At 46.5% G+C, this 18501-nt stretch overlaps 1 protein-coding gene across 1 annotated transcript in view; it reads right to left on the bottom strand.

Annotated features, from left to right (window-relative positions):
• The window catches only part of LOC137641377 (nucleolar transcription factor 1-A-like), a 690267-nt gene that overhangs the window by 613994 nt on the left and 57772 nt on the right, over positions 1-18501 (bottom strand). The window lies entirely within an intron of this gene.

Raw genomic sequence — 18501 nt, 5'->3', positions numbered from 1 at the left:
GAGAGGCCGGATGCCGATCCTGAGAGCCCGTGAAGAGATCCGAGTGGAAGTATCGGAGAACTGTTGAGGTGCTGTGGAGAGGCCGAAGCACAGCCCTTGAACTGGTATATCCGCGTTCCAGGCAAACTCCACAGTACTTCCTTGAAGATGGGTGAACCGGGACTGGAAGTACAAGTCCTACCGGACCAGAGTACACATGAAGTCTTGTGGTCTCACCGCAAAGCTGACCGCATCTGCTGTCGCTATGCTGAGCGGAGACTGTTTGATAACCCTGTACAGAGTCGAGAAGGGAACGAGATGAATAAGGAGGCCGCGGAACCCGTTGGCCACCTCTTGGAGGGGGCATATCTCCGACATGGACTGGACTTCCGCCCGGAGGGCCCGTCCCCTCACCGATCCCTACCCAGGGAGGAGGGAGGGGCTCGAAACCAACCGGGACTGTTGAAGGAGACAAGCTCGGAGAGCTGTCCCTCGGCCTAGTCTTTGGCGCTCTCCATTCCCTGAGACCAGGGCAAGCTGCACTGGCATAAGGGAGTCCTTGGGTGAGTAGACTCGGTCCAGGACCGTATCCTTCCCTTACCAAAGAGGAATCTCTGGATCTGGGATCCCCTTGAGGTTTCTCATGAGGGCCAGAACCTGCCAGGATGCAAGTTCCGACCCCTGGAGCTCCTCCTCCTGATCGACTGGCAGCGAGGTCTCCCATCCAAGGAGGCTCTTCCTGGGGAGACTCGTAGACATGCCCCAAGGATCCAACTGGATCCTGTCGGATCCTTGCGGAAGACAGGGCCTTAGGATCCCTCCTAGGAGGGAAACAGGACCCCAGCGATGAAGGATGTAAGGCTTCGCCCCTCCACACGATAGGACCCTCAGGAAGAGGCGGGGATTCTCCCTATGGAGGGAAGGGGGAGAGGACCGGGTCTTCCGACCCTCCTGGGGATGGGCAAAGCTCATCCGCAGGGGAGGGGAGATGGAGTCTGAGGAGGGCTCATCGCCTGTGTAAGGACTCGCGAAGGGACAGGATAGTCCTTGGGGAAGATACCATGCCAAGGATTTCTCTCACCCCCTTCAGGGGGAGAGGAAGCTGCTACTGATTAGTGACCCCAGTCAGAAGGCACAGGCTCATCGCCTGCTTGAGCGCTCTGACGACGGCATCCCACCAGGGATGCCGACCAACCCTCGCGCTGACAGGGAGTCCCTCTGGAGGGAAGAGGATCGTTCGATCCTCTGGGGGAGATGACACATGAGGGTTCGCCTATAGAGAATCTGCAGTGAAGGGAGAAGAGACCTTTGACCTGTCCGGAAACACCCCCCCCCCTCCGGAGAGGGAAACGCGGAGATGGCCTGACCGCCATAATCCCTGATGTAAACAGGGCGCGGTCGTGTCGGAGAACGGGGAGCCTATCACGCCGACGATCGCGCGAAAAGCACAGATCTGGGTAGCGCGTGAATAAAGCATGCGTAGCAGAATAAACGCGCCCGCATGCCCGCGTCCCCGCGTGAGCGTGGGCGTATCGGCGACCGCGTGAACGATCCCCGCGTCTCCGAAGATCGCTAGCACTTGCGCGTGAAAGATCGTGGGCGAGGGAAATCATCCCACGAGCGAACGATCTCGGTGAAAAAGATCGCCGGTGCTTGCACCGTCGGCGATTGCATGTGGGAAACCATCCCACGCGCGGAAAAATAACGCTGATGATCTTCAAGCTTATGCGAGTACAAAGATCGTCGGCGCTAGCGCGAGAGAGAAACCGTAGGAGACAGGGAGCGGGGACCCATAGTGCCCGCGAGCATATGATCTCCAACTATGTAAGACGATCGTCGGCGATTCGCGCGAGCACGGACAATCTTCGACGCTCACGCGTAAGCGAAGATTGTCGGCGCTCGCGCGCGAGAGAAGATAGTCGCCGATCACGAACGAGAAAACCTCAGTGCCCGCGCGCGGACGATCTACGACGATCGCGAGCGGGAAACCGCGCGCGGACGATCCGTGCGATGATTGCGTGAGCCTCAATGGTCGCGCGCGGGAAACAATCGCGCGAACGGAAAGATCTTCGGCGCTCGCGCGCCTAGCGCCGAATCCGAAGATCGGCGGCGAACGGCCGTCGACAATCGCGTGCGGAGAACCACGCGCGGATGGCCTCGTTGCCGTACGCGGGAAACCATCCCGCACACAGAACGATCATCGGAGCTTATGCGTACTACGAAGATCGTCGGCGCTTCCGCACTTAGCACCGGATCCAAAAATCGCCGGCCAACGGCCGTCGATGATCGCGTGCGGACGGCCTCGTTGTCGCACGCGGGAAACCATCCCACGCACAGACCGATCCTCGGCGCTTACGCACACTAAGAAGATCGTCAGCGCTTGCACTCCAAGCGCTGGATCCAAAGATCGCTGGCTAACGACCGTTGCCGGGTTAACGATCTTCAACGATCGCGAGCGGAAGGGCCTTGAAGGTTGCGCGCGGGAAACCATCCCACGCGCGGGCAACTCAACGCTTACGCGTTAGCGCGAACATTAGATTGTCGGCTAACGAACCTCGACGATCGTGAGATCGCGCGCGGGAAACCCTCCCGCGCGCAGGCGATCATCAACGCTTACGCGTTAGCGCGGACAGAAGATCGTCGGCTAACGACCCTCTACGATCGCGAGATCGCGGGCAGGAAATAATCCCGCGCGCGGGCGATCATTAACGCTTGCGCGTTAGAGCGAACAGAAGATCGTCGGCTGACGATCGTCGACGATCGCGGGCGGGAAATAATCCCGCACGCGGGTGGTCTTCAGCGCTTATGCATGAGTGAAGATCGTAGGCTTCTGCACAACAGAAGATCGTCGGAAATGGTTGAAGGATAGCTAACTCGTAGATCAGGAACTGGGATGTGTCCCTAAAAGGGAGAGCATCCCCTGAAGAGGACCAGGAGGTCTACTTCAGTGCCGACGATCAACTGAGGGACTGCTAAATACTCCGAGGAGTGGTCTCTGTGAGGTACCTTTCTCGCGAACGGGAGAGGTGGCCTTCGTAGAAGAGACTTAGAGACACCGAAGGCTGAACTGCTGATGAACGCCAGTGCGCTATCTCAGGAACCCCAATGATGTGCGCAAATGCGCAGGGAACGTTGGTAGAAGCCTAACAGAATACTGGAACAGGGTGTCTCTAAGGCAGTCTCAGGAACAGCAGGAACAGCAGTCGAGCGCTAGCGCGTAAGGGAACGTTGGCGCGCAGGTGATACCTGGCACTTAAGGGACTTACTCAGGGTGTGAGAAAGTCTCTCATGCCCCGAAGGGAGGAGCCCGTTAGATAACGGGGGCGTGGGCGCCCAAGGCGCGTCTGCAGTCAGGAACGGATACAGCAGGCAGCAGGTACACTGAGGGACGAGAGACCAAGGGTCTAACGTAGCCTGAGTAGCGAGGCCCCGAGGGGATAGTTGCAAGACCCCGAAGGGTCAATGCAACGAGAAACAGAAGTTTCTCCGTCACTAAACACTGAAGTGAGAAGTGACTAAAGTTACGAGAGCCCGAGGGAACTGCGTAACTAAGTTCCGAGACCCCGAAGGGTCAGGGAAAAAGAGAAACCGAAGTTTCCCTGACACTAACACCGAAGTGCTAGTGACTGAACAGCAAGCTGTTGACGACAGGAACAATCCTCCGAAGAGGAGTCTCTATGAGTGGCATCTCTCGCGAACGAGAGAGGTGAGCACTTCGTAGAAGAGATTGGTGAAGGAGCCCCGAAAGGCCGTGAGATCAGCAGACGTAAACAGGAACAATCCTCTAAAGAGGAGTCTCTGTGAGTGTCCTCTCACGCAAACGGGAGAGGACACTTCGTAGAAGAGACAAAAGGAGCGATCCTCCGAGGAGGAGCCCTTAGTGCGGCCTCCCTCGCGAACGAGAGAGGGCCAGACTGATCCTGCAGCTGCTCAGCCCCTTGAGCGTAGCTACAGAAGCGACCGCTCAGCCCCGAGAGCATAGTCGCTAGTACCATGGTCTAGCCTTGCAACTGCTCAACCCCTTGAGCAAGTCACAAGGGCGGTCGCTCAGCCCCAAGAGCATAACCGCCAAGGACCAGGGAAAAGTAAAAGGAAGTTAACTAACTACCCTGGAGGCGAACCTCCTTATCGTTCTAGGATGCAATGAAGAGCTGGCAGTAATCACGGGGGAACTTCTAAGAGAAGGGAAAGCCCCTGACGAATGCCTTGAGAGACGGCGGCGAAGCCGACTACCCAGGATAAACAGGACAGCTCTGCTTTGAAGGCACACACAACAGGCACGAAGAAACAGCATCGTAAACTGGAAAATAAAACAGAATAATTATTCAACAGAAATTCCCCCGGGTGAAACTCCGAAGAGAAACCCCGAGGGAAAGAACATAAGAACGAAAGAAGGTATGCGCCCCCCCTCCCCCACCCGGCATGCCCAGGTGAGGGGGGGACGAAAGTTAACAAAACAGAATTATAACATGATAATTATGCAACTGACTTTGAATGTTCCAAGGATCACCGACCCCCGAAGGGACGTGAGCCCTGAGCTGAAAAGTTAAAACACAATTATATTCGTAAAAATAATTGAGACAAATAAGACAAAATAGCAACTCGGCTTCTGAGAAGCTATCGTAGGCGTAGTACGAAGTAAGAGGTGAACGACCTCAAGAGAAGGGCCGGTCTCCACGAAAGGCAACCATGGTGGCCTAGGAGTGAAAGGCCGTGATCACGAAAAGATCGTGGTGGCCTGCAAAGCCGGCGAAACTCTAGTAGACGTACACAACACACACCGCACAACACCGAAAGCAAAGGAAACTTACTATTTTCTATACACAAAAATATATATAGACATCAGTAATGTTTAAATATATTAAGTATAAGAAAAGGTAAGTTAAAAGACAAAACAATAATGGCCGTCAAGTGAGGATAGGAGCGGAGACCTCCGATCGCTATCCTAGCCAAAAGTAAAGTGGAGTATTCTCCAGGGTGTGTGAGGGGGGAGGGGTAGCTAGCTACCCCTCCCTACCCCCCACTAACTAGCGGTGGGATAAGAAACCCTCGTTAAAACTCTTATGGCTCGTCGTTCAGCTACGCCAAAGTAATTACCCCATGTAAATAGCGTGGTTTGTATTTCAGTTACGGAACAAATCCCTTTTGGACTTCTTCCGGCACTGGGCAAACCTCTCCCACTGGGAGGTAGACCTCTCCCTACACTCACCGCATACATTACCCTTTTCACACCGTTGGCCCCTACAATGACACAAGGTGTGAGGATCCGTGTCTACCGCCGACCTAAAGGTCCCACAAGGGCAGTCAGGTAAACCAGGACACGTACACATGATGATAGAGGCCAACTTCACACACTCTGAGAAAGAAAAAGCAAAAAGGATTAATGGCAGTCAAAGCGAGGGAGAGAGCAGACAGGTCTGTTCTACGCCCGAGCCAAAAGTAAAGTGAAGTATTCAACGGTGTGTGTGTGTGTGTGAGAGGGGGGGGGGGGGGTAGCAAGCTACCCCTCCCTACCCCCTGCTAACTAGCGGTGGGGTAGTAAACCCTCGTTAAAAATCTAATGGCTCGTCATTCAGCTCCGCCAAAGTAATAACCCATATTAAATAGCGTGGTTTGTATTTCAGTTACGGAACAACTATTAATTAGACCCGCCCACTGCGAGAGATATTACTCTTCCGCCAAGGGCTTGAATGAGCATTCAATAGGTTATTTGATTAATATTAGAAATCCCAATATCGAAAACAAAAATAAATAACGATAAAAAGTAATTTGTGAGACTGTATCGATTGTCTGAGAACTACGTAGCGTAACTTTAACTGTACGCTAGTTTTATTTAAACTGAAAATAGATCGATGATTATCTAAATAAAATATACTAATAGGACAAATATATTCATATAAAATAATATATTCCTTTTATAAAAAAACTTAAATACTTTTGGTTTGTAAATAGAATTTTACTTTTCATTCTCTGCATGGAAAAAGAAATGAATATGCAAGTCATACTACGTAGTAACTACATAGTTTACGTCATAGTGTTGGCGGAGTGTTTACTTACCGCCATCATGTTTTTAAGAGTAGGTTCATTATTTTTACAGTAGGTGGGAAAAACTCCTAAACCTACTCCTTTCAAGCTATGAACATATCGATCATAACCCAACCACTACTCTCAGTCAAAATAAAACCAAACTAGCGAAAGCCAACAGTAAATTGTACATCACCAACATGACTGCAATTATACAGGTTACAGCGAGTGAAAAATCTAACGATGTTGCCAGCGTGAGCGGCAGGGAAGATCTGAAGAATCATGGAATTGTTCCAGGTACCTCGGTAGGGGCGCGCAGGTAGTACACCTGGCTACTCAATCTGCGATTGCCGCGAGTTTTGACATTTCTGCCGGACGTCAGGAACGTATAGCTATACAGTGAGCCCTCGCTACTTCGCGGTTCGACCATCGCGGATTCATGACTTCGCGGACTTTTTTCATTAAATACGGCATCCGATTTCATCAGCAAACCCCTATTTTTGGGGGAAACATCATTTTATTCTAGAAAATTGCTACTCTTTAAATAGTTAATTGCACATTAAGAAAGCGTGTACTTTTGTTTTTAAATTTCGGGTGTGTTTTAAAAATCGAGTATTGTTGACTTCTTTTTGTTTTACTTTTGGCTGTGATCAGATCAGCTGACGTCTAGCTGCCGGTCTCAAGAATATGCGCGTACGAAGTATTGTTTATACCATTTCTTAACTTATTCAAACCATCTATACAGTTGATATTACATAAGCACCAATGTGTTACAACCTATCATATTTTTTTGTTTATTACATTTAAAACAATCTCTCTCTCTCTCTCTCTCTCTCTCTCTCTCTCTCTCCGTAAGAAATAAAACCTTGGTTCACATATGGCAACTTGAGTTTAAGAATGAAATTAACATGAATATTGTTAGTTGTGGCGATCAATTCCTCGCTTCAGGAGGTACAGGAAACAAAAACAGGGCATTCGATTACAACAGCTGATTCTCTCTCTCTCTCTCTCTCTCTCTCTCTCTCTCTCTCTCTCTCTCTCTCTCTCTCTCTCTCTCTCTCTCTCTCTCTCTCTCTCATCGAACGTAATAGTGGTAACTTAATTTTTAGATGACTTTAAAAATGGCCTAGTACTTTCTTCTTCTTTTATATTTTTTGCATATGGTGAGATGGGTACAAGTTGACTTATAACTAAAGTTAGGAAAAGTATTTTGGATATGGAAAAAACAATTATCTTTCGTTAGTAAGTTTAAAATTATCGTAAATTATCATTCTGTCATTAGCGGCAGTTTGCTATTGTGGATTAAACGCATAAAGAAAAAAAAGTTTCCAGCTTTGCTACGAATTTAGGAATTCATATGGATACAAGTAAAATATTTGTAATAACATAATGTTTACTAAATGTTTGTTATATCATAAGTTATCACTTTGAGCATGTGTTTAATGCGTTCGTTTGTTTATTATGATCGAAGATGGAGCGTAAACAAATGGAAGGTTTCCGTTTCAGGCGGCGTCATAAAGAAAAACATTATATAAATGGCATTCATTTCAATTATTTGGAAGTTCTAAGAAAAATTAAGTAGAACATTGGTAATAACAAAGTCAACATATAATCAATACTTGGTACGATTGCTGTTGATGCAAAAACTAACCTATACACAGATGTGTAAATGCTCTGTTTCTTCATTATGATCAGAGATAAACGTAAACAAAACATTGGTTGTCATTTTTTATCGTGCTTTTTGGTGTGTAGGAAACGCATGATATAAAATCGCCTTTAATATTTGTGCCTGTTTTAGTTTAGGGTACTGTAGTACATGCATTAAGTGTTCTGTACATTAAAGGGTAGTTTGTTAACAGTACTACGTAAAAGGAAGGTTTTTAAAAGTCTGAATATATATGTTAAATAAATACGTAAATATGGTGTCCCTACTTCGCGGATTTTCAGATATCGCGGCCGGGTTTGGAACCTATCTACCGCGATAAACGAGGGTTCACTGTATATATAACTACTGGCTAAGTCAGATGTTTAAAAATGACAAATTCGTAGATAATTTGTATTTTTCCTAACTATACAAACCTTAGCTATTTAATAGGGGTTATTACTTTCGCGTAGCTGAAATGACGAGCCATGAGAATTTTAACGAGGGTTTACTACCCCACCGCTAGTTAGCTGGGGGGTAGGGCTGGCGGGCAAGTTTGATTAAATAGCTAAGGTTTGTATAGTTAGGAAAAATACAAATTATCTACAAATTTGTCATTTGTTCCGTAACTGACATACAAACCAGGCTATTTAATAGGGGTGACTCACCCATTAGGAAGGGTGGAAAGTCCCGACCAGTACTGGCTTTTGGCTTTGCCCGGGGACTCAATATTTGAGTGTGTCAGCACTCAACAATAAGGAGTCCCTGCACCTCGCTAGAACCTTGCTACGCAAGGACAGCGGCCTGCGTAAGCTGTGTGTAAAGGTATAATAAAGTGTGACTCGTCTTAGGAAATTGACCTGTAGTCCTTTAGATGGAAACTTTAGGCTAGGACTCTCCTATACCACCTCGTCAGGGTATGGGGACGTGACAGTATTAGCTTAATACTAGGAACACAAGGAAACATGGTTTACCTGCAGTGGTTTGAGGTCAGCTGTGCAGAGAACCCAGAATGCTGCTTTCCCCAAGAGAGGGGAAGATGAAGAAAAGAATAAGGGCCAGACGAACTTTTTCATTCATGCAGACTAAGATCGGGTAACAATGCCCTCAACCTTCTGCTACTTGTCCACTAAGGAGCCTGAGGTTTTAAACCAGCTGTTGTGCAGCCACCACAGGACCGATAGGAAACGTTTCGAGCCTCCTGTGGGTCACGTCTTGCTGGTAGTGGGCTGTGAAGGTCGTCTGACGCTTCCACACCCCAGCTTGAAGAACCTGCATCACTGAGAAATTTCTCTTGAAGGCCAGGGACGTAGCTACGCTCCTGACATCATGTGCTCTAGGGTGACGTGACGTAGGAGGGTCGGGATTCAGGGACAGATAAATCACCCTACGAATCCATGCCGAGATGGTGTTCTTGGTGACCCTCCTCTTAGTCATCCCAGTGCTCACAAACAATGCCTGCACCTGGGGATGGACTGCAGCCATTCTTTTGAGATATAGCCTCACACTCCTTACTGGGCACAGTAGGAGATGGTCTGGGTCATTTGTTACAGAACGAAGACTTGAAATCTGGAAGGAGTAGAACCGAGGGTCCGGAACCCCCGGATTTTGAGTCTTAGCAATAAACTAAGGGATGAATTCAAACGTTACCTCCCCCCATCCCCTTGATTGGGCGATGTCATATGAGAGACCATGAAGTTCACTGACTCGCTTGGCCGAGGCCAAAGCTAGTAGGAACACCGTCTTCCAAGTTAGGTGGCGATCTGAAGCCTGGCGTAATGGTTCATAGGGAGGTCTGTTAAGAGACCTGAGAACTCGAACCACGTTCCATGGAGGAGGTCTCACTTCCGACTGAGGCAGGTAAGTTTATAACTTTATATGAGTAGGGTAAGTTCCAGCGAAGAAGAAATGTCCCTTCCTTTCAGCCAGAAGGCAAGACTTAAGGCTGAGCAATAGCCTTTCACCGCCGAGACTGAAAGGCGCATTTCTTCCCGCAAATACACGAAGAACTCCGCTATTGCTGGAATAGTGGCATCGAGTGGAGAGATACCCCTTCCACGACACCAATCACAGAAGACTTAATACTTTGCCTGGTAGACAGAAGCAGATGACTTTCGCAGATGTCCAGACATCCTAATCACAACTTGTTGCGAAAATCCTCTCTCAGCGAGGAGATGCTGGATAGTCTCCAGGCATGAAGTTGTAGCGAAGCTACGGCTTTGTGGAAGATGTTGGCGTGTGGTTGTCTGAGTAGCTCGTGTCGCGGAGGGAGTTCTCTCGGAAGTTCCGTTAGGAGTTGCATAAGGTCCAGAAACCATTCCGCGTGATGCCATAGCGGAGCTATCAGGGTCAGTGAAAGATAGACCGATATTCTGGTCTTGTTGAGTACCCTCCTCATCAGACAGAACGGGGGAAAGGCGTAAACGTCGATGTTGTCCCACCATTGTTGGAAGGCTTCTTAGCAGAGTGCCTTGGGATCCGGGACTGGGGAGTAGTACAGCAGAAGTTCGAAGTTCAATGCTGTTGCGAACAGATCCACAGTCGGGGAACCCCACAAAGTCAGGACTTTGTTGGCTACTAGATCATCCAAATACCACTCGGTACTCACTATCTGAGACGCTCTGCTTAGATTGTCGGCGAGCACATTCCTCTTGCCTGGAATGGTACGTGCCGATAGTGGAATCGAGTGGACTTCGGTCCATCTCAGTATCTCTACTGCGAGATGGGATTGCTGCTTCGAAAAGGTACCTCCTTGCTTGTTGATGTAAGCCACTACTGTGGTGTTGTCGCTCATCACCACCACAAAGTGACCCGCCAGGTATTGTTGGAACTGTTGAAGGGCCAGGAAGATGGACTTCATCTCTAGAAGATTTATACGGAGGCACTTTTCTGATTCTGACCAGAGGCCTGAGGTCCTGAGGCGTCTGAAAACAGCATCAAATCTGGGGCTAGGACAAGAAGATCCACTCCTCTTCGTAGGTTCTCGTCTGTCACCCACCACTGGAGGTCTGGCCATTACGCAGGTCACATAGGGATCATGACGTCCGGGAAATCATAACCTTGATTCCACCGGGACTTGAGTCGCCACTGGAGGGATCTCATCCTGAGGTGACCGTTGGGAACTAGACGAGCCAAAGATGAGAGGTGACCAAGGAGACGTAACCACGATTGGGATGGAAGTTCTTCTCGTCTGAAGAAAGGGCTTGCGACCCTCCTCAGCCTTGCTATCCTGTCGTCTGATGGGAAGGCTTTGTGGAGATTGGTGTCTTATGATCATGCCTAGGTATACCAGTCTTTGAGTGGGAAGCAGAGAGGACTTCTTGAGATTTATCATGATCCCCAGATCCTGGCAAAGTCCCAGAAGTTTGTCTCGGTGTTGAAGAAGGGATGACTCCAGATAACGGAGGAGACGGATGCCGATCCTGTGTGCCCACGATATTAGGGTGAACACTCTGGTGAAAACTTGTGGTGCTGTGGAGAGACCGAAACATAGCACCTTGAACTGGTAAACCTTGTTGTCTAGTCTGAATCTTAAGTACTTCCTTGAAGACGGATGGACTGGGATCTGGAAGTACGCGTCCTTCAGATCCAGGGTACACATGAAGTCTTGCGGTCTCATTGCAAGTCTGACCGTGTCTGCGGTCTCCATGCTGAACGGAGTTTGCTTGACAAACTTGTTCAGAGCCGAGAGGTCGATGACTGGTCTCCAGCCTCCAGACGCCTTCTTTACAAGAGAGTCGACCGAAGCAGCCTGGAGACCCGTCGAGGACCTCTTGGAGAGCGGCCTTTTTCAACATGGTCTGGACTTCTGCCCGAAGGGCTTGCCCCCTTGTTGATCCCATAGCAAGGGAGCTCAACGACACTGGATTTGTCGTCAGGGGAGGTAGAGATGTTGTGAACGGGACGCGATATCCTTGCCTGATTACGGAAATCGTCCAGGAATCGTCTCCGAGTTGCTGCCACCTGTCTGCGTAACTTTGTAGGCATCCCCCCACTGGTGGACATGAAAGGGGACTGCCAATCCTAGCGTTTGCGGCCTCGGCCGCTCCCTCTAGGATTCTTCCCTCCCCTGGAGGACTCCCTGCCTTTCTTGTCCTTGACAGGAAAGGGCTTAGACACCACCGTCTTCGCTGCCGCTGCCAGTTTCATGGTCTTGGTAGGGCATGGCTGCTGGGGTGCTGGAGGTTTATAGGGCTTATATGTCACAGCCCTATGTAGGAGAGAGTCTTGGTGGGACTTCCTCCACCTCTCAGCGGCCTGCTCCATGTCCCTAGGTTCAAACAGGTTCGTTCCCATCACGGAAGAATGTCTGAGCCTGCTGATCTCGGTGTTGGGGACCTTTTGATGGAACCTCTCAGACACCGAATTCCGATGTTTCAAGATGGTGTTAGCCCACAAGTTCGAGGCTTGGTGGGCCTGAAACACGATGGTACGAGTGCCTGAGAGTAAGAAGGTCTCCATAGCTTTCCTGGTACGTTCTTTGGATAAATCCTCCGAACGTATCAAGATACCTAAGGTCCCTAGCCAGATATCCAGCCACGAAGTGGCCTGCATGGCACACTTTGCCATCTTCTTCTGGCTAAGGATCTCAGTTGCCGAGAATGAGACCTGCCGGTTGGAGAGTCTCTCAAGAGGGACTCCCCTGGTAAGCTCTTCCAACGAATGGTGAAGGGGAAGAGCCGAACAAGGCTCCTCTACGATCTCGAAGTACCCCCTCTGCTGTACATAAGGAGGTGGAAGAAGCTTGTTGCCGGCACTGATTCGGCTGGAGGAGGCTAGCTTGGAGAGCCGGACTTCGATCTTGTCCCTGGCACTCTGAACCCCTTGAGACCAAGGCAAAGCTGCGCTGGCCTTCGAGGGTCTTTGAGTCCCAAACACTCGGTCCAAGACCGTGTTTTGCCCTCTCGAGGAGGAATCTCTGGGTCAGCAAACCCATTGAGAGTCCTCATAAGGGTCAGAACCTGCCAAAACTCATGTTCTGACTCCTGCAGCTCTCCTCCTGAAGGACTAGCAGCGAAGTCTCCTATCCCCAAAGGCTTTTCTTGGGGGGACTCGAGGACGTTCTCCGAGTGACTGGCTGGCTCCGGTCCAAGTCTTGATGAAGACTTTGGTACTGCCTTGGAGTCCTTCGACTCCCTCCTGGGAGAGAAGCAAGACAACAACAACGACGGGGGTAGGCTCTTCTCCACCCCTACCCGAGAAGACTTTCCAGCACGAGGTGGGGTTTCCCTCATTTGTGCGATGGGGGAACGCCTCACCTCACGTGACTCCCCTGAGGACGGGAAGTCTTCGTCCGAAGGGGAGGGAGAAAAAGTCTGGGGGGGTGAGGAGGCCTGCCTCAAAGACTTACGAGGAGACAGCTTTGTCCTCGTAGAAGTTACCACGTCTGAAACTCCTCTTTTCCTCTTCAGGGGAGTAGAAGCTGCCAAGGATTTGTGACCCAGCTCAGAAAGAACAAGCTTAAATGCCTGCGCGACCGCTCTGATCAGTGCCCCAAACCAAGGCTGCTGGCTGACGGTTGGGCTGTCAGACACTCACTCTGGAGGGAAAGGGATCGACCGATCCCTGGGAGGAGTACCCAAAGTGGGGTTCGCCTGAAAAGAAAAAGATGGAGAAGAAATGTCCCTGGACCTTTCTCGAATCTTCCCCCCTGCCGGCGAGCGCGATGTTCAGCGCTTGCGGGGGGGGGGGATATGTGGCGATGGCGACTTTGCCGCGCGATGTCCTGCAGCCTTGCGCGTGGGAGGGTATTGGCGATCGCGCGATGGGGAATACCCGGGGTCGTGTGCAGGCGAATTTTGGTAAGCGTGCGCGCGCGGGGCGAGCGATGGCGGGTAGGAGCGCGTGCCGGAGACACCAGAGGGTGCGCAGAAGGTCGATTGCGCGGTAACGCGCGCGAGGGTGAGTGTTCGCACGAGGGCGCGCAGGATCAGGATGAAGAGCCCGTGCGGGCGATGATACCGTTGGGCACACGCGCGCAGGAGAGATATCTCTTGCGCGCATGTGTGTGCACATCAGGCTGGGGAGATGGGCGCGTGGGTGACTGCGTGCGAATGCGTGCTGCCGAGGGATGGCGCGCAGGTGAAGATCGACGACACGTTGGCGAGCACTCACGAGTAGGGGAAGCCTTCAACTTCCATACTGCGCCCAGATCGGAAGATCGTGGGCGCACAGGCGAGCGCTGGCGCGCCGGAGAACAATGGCTCGCAGAAGGTTGAAGGCGCGCAGTGGCGCGCTGGCGCGTTTTAGCAGGAACATTAGCCAACGGTGAGCGCTGACGCCCTTTATCAGGATCGTCGGCAGCAGGTGAGCGCTGGCGTGTAAGGGACGTATGCGCTAATTTGCGTACAGTAGGGTCCCGAATAATGCGAGAATTTGGTCGATCAATGACCTCATATAAATGGAAAATCGCAGATTTCGAAACACACAACCAACAGAAATAATTCCATTGGGGCCATGGCAACCAGCAACTTGCCTATTCAAACGTGTTTACTACCCATTTCCAAAACTTGCTATGTACTATACAGTGAGCCCTCGCTACTTCGCGGTTCGGCTATCGCGGATTCACAACTTTGCGGATTTTTTTCATAACGCATGTATATACATATATCGCGGATTTTCCGGAAATTTCAAAAACAGTCGCGATATATGAAGACCCCAAATATTTCGTTAATTCCATTAATAATTAGTAATATCTGCTCTTACTGATGGTTCATTGCATTACATATGACATATAATTCAGTACAGAAAGAAATAAAACACGAAAAGAGAATGTGATCATACGATAATTCAGTATACGTAGTAAAATTAAATCGAACATGAAACGTCAAATCAGATGCAGTCTGACTTTGTCATATTTGAATGGTGTAAGGCTGCTGATGGCTATTACTACAAATGTAATGGATGTGCATCTTTTCCATGAATCTTTTGCATGTATACATACGTAGTACTGCATCCAATAATATTCTTTGTTGCAAAAATCACATCTCAAATAAGCGTACATATCCTACAACAATACAAGCGTAAAATAGCGTACGTAAAGCACACTGTATATAGTACCTTGTATTTGAATTTGTAACTACTACGTAGCATGTAAGACGGACTGTGATTTGTTCCAGTGCTGATAGATGACGAATCAACTCTCTCTCTCTCTCTCATTCGTAAATTATCATTCGGTCATTAGCGGCAGTTTGTTATTGTTGATTAAACGGCAAAAAAAAAAAAAAAAATTGTTTTCCTGCTTTGCTACGTATGTAGGATTTTATATAGATACGGTAAATAATATTTGTAATAACATATTTACCAAAAGCTTTTAATATCCTTATTTATCACTTTCATCATGCGCGTTTAATGCCTTCGTTTGTTTATTACGATCGAAGATGGAGCGTACAGTAAACGAATGGAAGGTTTCCGTTTCAGGCGGCGTCATAAAGAAAAACATTTTATAAATGGCATTCATTTCATTTATTTGGAAGTCCTAAGAAAAATTAAGTAAACCATTGGTAATAACAAAATCAACATATAATCAATATACATCGATGCAAAAACTAACCTATACACAGATGTGTAAATGCGTTTGTTTCTTCATTATGATCAGAGATAAACATAAACAAATCATTGGTTGTCATTTTTTATCGTGCTTTTTGGCGTGTTTAGGAAACGCATGATATAAAATTGCCTTTAATATTTGTACCTGTTTTAGTTTAGGGTACTGTAGTACATGCATTAAGTGTTCTGTACATTAAAGGGTAGTTTGTTAACAGTACTACATAAAGGGAAGGTTTTTAAAGTCTGAATATACATGTTAAATAAATACGTAAATATGGTGTCCCTACTTCGCGGATTTTTAGCTATCGCGGTCGGGTTTGGAACCTATCTACCGCGATAAACGAGGGTTCACTGTACTGTATTTTTTTTTATAATATCAAATTGTTCTTGTAAATAAATGAAACGTTTAATATACTTTAAAGTTCTAATAACTTGAAAAAAGGTTAAAATTATAACCAGGATGGGTGTAATTACTGTATATTTCCCATTATAACACGACCCAAAATACAGACAAATTTCAATGTTTGTCATATCTATTGAATAAGACAATTGGTCAATAGCAAAACCATCACTGTATAGAGTAGCTTTTGTTGTATCATTGAAAATCCTAAATTATCAAAACAAAATTGATTTTATATCATGCGTTTCCTAAACACGCCAAAAATCACAATAAAAAATGACGACCATTGTTTTGTTTACGTTTATCTCTGATCATAACGAAGAAACAGACGCATTTACACATCTGTGTATAGGTTAGTTTTTGCATTGATTATATTGATTATATGTTGATTTTGTTATTACCAATGTTCTACTTAATTTTTCTTAGGACTTCCAAATAAATGAAATGAATGACATTTATATAATGTTTTTCTTTATGACGCCGCCAGAAACGGAAACCTTCCATTCGTTTACTGTACGCTCCATCTTCGATCATAATATACAAACGAAGGCATCACACGCGCATGATGAAAGTGATAAATAATGATATTGAAAGCTTTTAGTAAATATGTTATTACAAATATTATTTACCTTATCTATATAAAATCCTACATACGTAGCAAAGCAGGAAAACTTTTGTTTTCTTTTTTTTTTTTTTTTTTTTTTTTTGCGTTTAATCAACAATAACAAACAGCCGCTAATGACAGAATGATAATTTACGATAATTCTAAACTGTTACTGAAGATGATTCTCCATTCCATATCCAAAATACTTTTCCTAACTTCAGTTATAAGTCAACTTGTACCCTCCTCAATTATGAAACCATCTAAAACAAAAAACAAAAAAATAAGAGAAGAAGCAAGTACTAGGCCGATTTTTAAAGTTGTCGAACAATTAAGTTACCGCTATAACGTTCGATGTGACATAGTGCGAGATTGGAGATAAATAAGGAAAATTGAATCATGATTGATTTTCAATATAAATGAAACTTTGTGAAGCAACAAAGATTTCATTTGTTAGTGAGATAGAGAGAGGTAAGGAATGAGAGGTAGTGAAAAGTAGCCCACACACACACACAGAGAGAGAGAGAGAGAGAGAGAGAGAGAGAGAGAGAGAGAGAGAGAGAGAGAGAGAGAGCTGTTTTAAATGTAAAAAACAAAAAAAAATATGATAGGTTATAACACGTTGGTGCTTATGTAATATCAACTGATAGATATTTTGAATAAGTTATGAAATGGTATAAACAATACTTCGTAGGCACATATTCTTGAGACCGGCAGCTAGACGTCAGCTGATCACAGCCAAAAGTAAAACAAAAAGTCAACAATACTCGATTTTTAAAACACACCCGAAATTTAAAAACGAAAGTACACGCTTTCTTAATGTGCAATTAACTATTTAAAGAGCAGCAATTTTCGAGAATAAAATGATGTTTCCCCAAATATAGTTATTTGCTGATGAAATCGGATGCCGTATTTAAGCTACGATTTAACCCTGGAACGGTAGGGTTTGTCGTCCGCGACCCCGAGCGTCAAAAAAAAAAAAAGAGGTTTTTCTCACGTGACTCACCCCCGTGACTGAATTTGTGGGTGATCGACATGCAGTAGGTGTCTCGCCTACACGCTCTACTAGTGTCCAGAGATGTGCATTGCTGTAGCTGTACTCCTTCCCCAATTTCTGAGACGTGTCGGGGTCGAGCGCGACCGAGTTTACCCTTCTAAGGTAATTTGCATAATTATCAAAGTTGGGCATTTTTTCGCGAGTGCCCCTTTTTATTTGTTTTGCATTTTTTTGCTTAGTCATGTTACCGTAAGGAATTGGCAAGTAGTGTCGCAAAACTTATATTTCTATAGTGTTGGAAAGTGTTTCTAAATGATCTGGCTACCCCTGCCTATTTTTTTTTTAGCCAGATATAGCGTATATATAGGTATGTGTTCGATTTTTCTGTGGTTGCCATTTTTTCGTTTTTTCCCATTTCTTTCAAAATTACTACGTACTAAGGAACTATCACAGAGTAATGATTCATTTAGATGTTTATTTGTCGGAAAATGTGCCTTGATGGTTTGCCTAGCACGTGGCTGAAATTTTTTTTTCTGAAATGTGTATAATAAAATGTTGGCCATTTTTCCGCGAGTGCCCCTTTTTATTTGTTTTGCATTTTTTTACTTAGTCATGTTACCGTAAGGAATTGGCAAGAAGTGTCGCAAAACTTATATTTTTATAGTGTTGGAAAGTGTTTCTAGATGATCTGGCTACCCATGCCTATTTTTTTTTTTAGCCAGATATAGCGTATATATAGGTATGTGTTCGATTTTTCTGTGGTTGCCATTTTTTCGTTTTTTCCCATTTCTTTCAAAATTACTACGTACTAAGGAACTATCACAGAGTAATGATTCATTTAGATGTTTATTTGTCGGAAAATGTGCCTTGATGGTTTGCCTAGCACGTGGCTGAATTTTTTTTTTCTGAAATGTGTATAATAAAATGTTGGCCATTTTTCCGCGAGTGCCCCTTTTTATTTGTTTTGCATTTTTTTACTTAGTCATGTTACCGTAAGGAATTGGCAAGTAGTGTCGCAAAACTTATAATTTTATAGTGTTGGAAAGTGTTTCTAGATGATCTGGCTACCCATGCCTATCTTTTTTTTTAGCCAGATATGGCGTATATATAGGTATGTGTTCGATTTTCCTGTGATTGCCCTTTTTTCGTTTTTTCCCATTTCTTTCAAAATTACTACGTACTAAGGAACTATCACAGAGTAATGATTCATTTAGATGTTTATTTGTCGGAAAATGTGCCTTGATGGTTTGCCTAGCACGTGGCTGAATTTTTTTTTTTTCTGAAATGCCGTATATTAGAATGTTAGCCAT

The sequence above is a fragment of the Palaemon carinicauda genome, chromosome 5, assembly GCF_036898095.1.
Source record: "Palaemon carinicauda isolate YSFRI2023 chromosome 5, ASM3689809v2, whole genome shotgun sequence".
Taxonomy (NCBI): domain Eukaryota; kingdom Metazoa; phylum Arthropoda; class Malacostraca; order Decapoda; family Palaemonidae; genus Palaemon; species Palaemon carinicauda.
This window is presented reverse-complemented; position numbering and strand designations above follow the sequence as displayed.